Source organism: Balaenoptera ricei, chromosome 8 (genome assembly GCF_028023285.1).
Source record: "Balaenoptera ricei isolate mBalRic1 chromosome 8, mBalRic1.hap2, whole genome shotgun sequence".
NCBI lineage: Eukaryota > Metazoa > Chordata > Mammalia > Artiodactyla > Balaenopteridae > Balaenoptera > Balaenoptera ricei.
The window spans coordinates 46,103,372-46,107,575 of record NC_082646.1 but is presented as its reverse complement, the minus strand read 5'-3'; the positions used below and the strand labels follow the sequence as shown (position 1 = coordinate 46,107,575).

The window sequence follows — 4,204 nt, the reverse complement described above, 5'->3', positions numbered from 1 at the left end:
ACATACAAGTATAATTAAACAGCACGTAAATATTATTGGTGAATTTTTAATTGACTCTCCAATTTTAAAATTTATACATGATAATTGCAAAAGCATTAAAAAACTATAGAAATGATTAATGTGAAATTGACCCAGAATATCTCCATTGCCTACTAGCATTTTGGTATATATATATATATATTTTTAGACCTAGCTTACACAGACACAACTCGTACTTTCATACTCTAAATATCTATATATACAAATATATCATAAATGGGTCATAATACATATTCTGTTTTTGTAACTGCAATTCACTTAATGGTAAGTCATGAAAGGGGAGCTGGAGGGAACAGCAAATGGGACTAAAAAAAAGTGGTCAGGAAGCAGTATAAGAATGGGGAGAGAGGCGGAGGGTGGCGGGCGCCGCTCCTTCCCCCACGCCCCACCTCGTGCGCCTCAGGCATCTCCTCCTCCTCCCTTCCCCTCCTCCCATCCCCCTCCCCTGCCTCCTCCCCTCCCCCCACATGCCCCACTTTGGGTCCCTGGTCTTCTGCGAGAGACAAAGGGGCCAGCCTGAGCTGACACTTTCTCAGCACTAGACCTGGACTCCCACCCAGCGCCAGAATACAGTCGCTTTGAATCTAAGATACATGACTTGCAAGAGCAAATGATGAACAGCAGCATGAGCTCTGGGTCTGGGTCGGTCCCTGCAAACGAGTGAGAAGAGGTCCTTGTATGTCAGGGCCTTGTTTGATTATGACCAGACTCAGGACCGCTGCCTGCCGAGCCAAGACCTCAGCTTCTCCTTTGGTGACATTCTACTGTCATTAACGCCTCTGATGATGAGTGGTGGCAAGTGAGACTGGTGACCCCACACGGAGAAAGTGAGCAAATCAGTGTAATCCCCAGTAAGAAGAGGGTGGAAAAGAAAGAAAGGGCTCGAATGAAAACCGTGAAGTTTCATGCCAGGACGGGGATGATTGTGTCTAACAGGTCCATCAGCCACTATGGAGAACAGTGTGGAGGTTCTTTAAAAAACTAAAAATAGAACTACCATACGACCCAGCAATCCCACTACTGGGCATATACCCTGAGAAAATCATAATTCAAATAGAGTCATGTACCACAATGTTCATTGCAACACTATTTACAATAGCCAGGAAATGGAAACAACCTAAGTGTCCATTGACAGATGAATGGATAAAGAAGATGTGGCACATATATACAATGGAATATTACTCAGCCATAAAAAGAAACGAAATTGAGTTATTTATAGTGAGTGAATGGACCTAGAGACTGTCTTACAGAGTGAAGTAAGTCAGAAAGAGAAAAACAAATACCATATGCTAACACACATATATGGAATCTAAAAAAAAAAAAAATGGTTCTGAAGAACCTAGGGGCAGGACAGGAATAAAGATGCAGATGTAGAAAATGGACTTGAGGACACAGTGAGGGGGAAGGGTAAGCTGGGAAGAAGTGAGAGAGTGGCATGGACATATATACACTACCAAATGTAAAATAGATAGCTAGTGGGAAGCAGCCGCATAGCACAGGGAGGTCAGCTCAGTGCTTTGTGACCACCTAGAGGGGTGGGATGAGGAGGGTGGGAGGAAGACACAAGAGGAAGGGGATATGGGAACATATGTATATGTATAGCTGATTCACTTTGTTATACAGCAGAAATTAACATACCATTGTAAAGCAATTATACTCCAATAAAGATGTCAAAAAAAAAAAAACACCACAAAACGTAAAAAGAGTTTCTGCCTCTCTCAAAAGTTTTCATTTTACAAGAGCAAAGAAAACATGGTATAGGAGAGCAGCGTACAGGAACAGGGAGTGACGTCCAACACCAGTGACAGTGAAAGCAGTTCCAAAGGACAGGAGGATGCTATTTTGTCATATGAGCCAGTGACACAGCAAGAAATTCACTATGCAAGGCCTGTCATCCTGGGCCCAATGAAGGACAGAGTCAACGATGACCTGATTTCGGAGTTCCCACATAAATTTGGATTTTGTGTACAACATACTACCTGGCCTCGGCGTGATGATGAAGTGGTTGGGCAAGACTACCACTTTGTGGTCTCCCGAGAACAGATGGAGAAGGATATTCAGGACAAGTTCATTGAGGCAGGCCAATTCAACGATAATCTCTATGGGACCAGCATCTAGTCAGTGAAGGGAGTTGGGGAGAGGGGCAAGCACTGCATCTTAGATGTTTCTGGCAATGCTATCAAGAGGCTGCAGCAGTCACAACTTTATCCCATTGCCATTTTCATCAAGCCCAAGTCCATTGGAGCGCTTATGGAAATGAACTGACGGCAGATGTGTGAACAAGCAAATAAGATCTATGACAAAGCCATGAATCTGGAGCAGGAGTTTGGAGAATACTTCACAGCCATTGTACAGGGTGACTCACTGGAAGAGATTTATAATAAAACCAAACAAATCATTGAGGACCAGTCTGGGCACTACATTTGGGTCCCTTGCCTGAAAAACTCTGAAGAATCCCCTGTAACCATTCTATTGTGAACAGAAGAAATCAACTCCCCCTTCCCTCCTCCCTCTTCATTCCTGTCCCCCATGGGGAGAACAAATGACTATTGTTCTTGTCCCCTTTTTTAGATATGTCCAAAAAATTGTTTTCTAGTCCTGTTTTTTTTAATTTTTGTTTTGTTTTAGTTTATTTTTTGGGATGATGCCATCTTACTCATCATGTGACTGTGCCCATTCCTGCATGGACCTTTCCCAAGCACTAGCACAGGTGCAAATCCATCAGAGTCATTGTTTGCATAAAACCAAGCTGAAGCGAAGAGAAGAGAGGAGGACTGATGAAAAGACAGACTGGACAGCTGCGTGGCTTATGAAGTGAGCCCCGTGCACCCCGCGAGGAGAGGCTACCCAGCTTTGCTACGATCTGTACACTGCCTTGAGGCTTGGGACGGCGTGGTCACGGCGATAGAAAGTATCTTATTTATATATAGATATATATATATATAATTTATATAAATATATAGAAATTATATATGTATTATGTACTCTCATATAGTTTATTATATATTTACACGCACTTGGACTAGAAAATCTATGGAGATTTCATCAATGGTACTGTGTTATTAGAGAAATGCTTTAATTTTCATATTCCAATCAGATGGCATCTTATATCCCAACTGGTTGGGGAGGGAGTGAAAGTGGTAGTTAAGTGCTGTACCGAGGGCACCTGCATTGGTCATTCTCTTGAGAGCTGGGCTTTTCTTTAGGAGGAGTCAGCTGGAGGATGGTGAGAAAGGGCTTTTGCCCGGGGGCCAGAGGCTTGGAGCCGTGACCCTAGATCCCTTGGAGCCGTGACCCTAGATGCTGCCCTTGGGGCACAGTCAGGCCCGCGTGTGGGGAGCGAGAGAATGGCTAACGGTGCTCCCACGGTATTAAATTGCCGATTGTTTTATGCCACCTGATGTGTCTGCATGAGAGGTTTCCTTTTTGTTCATTTGTAAGCTGCTGTTAAACCAAAACCATGTTGTGCTACTGTGTCAGCCTTTTCATTCTTCCAGATTTTACTTTTACTATTTAAGTGAATGTGTAGAATCCAATTTGACCGTGTTCTAAAGGCTCCTGATGTTCTGGAGGAGCCGGGCCTTGTGATAGACTAGGTGACTCGGGCTTGGCCATCCCGTCAGCGGAAAGGGAAGTGGGGGCAGGTGAGAACCGACAGGAGCTGGGCCTCCTATTGTAACATATCCCTTCACTCACCTGCCAGGGACATGCTGGGCTCAGCTGAGGCCCTGTCATGGGGCCCACTGGCAGGGACGGGGAGTCACTTGCCTTCCAGCTCTGTGCAGAGACAGTAGGATGGCCCTGAGCTTGGCCAGCCACGTAATGAAAAGTTTGATTTGGGTTTTTTTCGCAGCTGCTTCATATGCCTTACCTACCCCAATCCCTCACCAACAGCTGGTAGCTTATTATTTCTTCAAGAAGAAAGTAGACTTTAATGCTGTCAATTTGAGCTGTAGAGCTGAGATTCACTTATTGTTGAGATGTGAAACCTTGTTGCTTTTTCCCAGAGTCAAACGGCAGTGATTGTGGTCAAGGGGGTTTTTCTCTGACCACAAATGCAGGTGGCAGGTGTGGCCCAGGCCCCGCCCCACCGCACCCCACCCCTCCATGCTCCTTTGAAGCCACCATGCCTCCCTCAGCTCCACGCTGGAGGCACGACCCAGGG

At 45.0% G+C, this 4,204-nt stretch overlaps 1 pseudogene; it reads left to right on the top strand.

The window, feature by feature from the left end:
- Positions 1 to 610: 610 nt before the first annotated feature.
- Positions 611 to 2,543, top strand: LOC132369737 (disks large homolog 3-like; annotated as a pseudogene).
- The last annotated feature ends 1,661 nt before the right edge of the window (positions 2,544 to 4,204 follow it).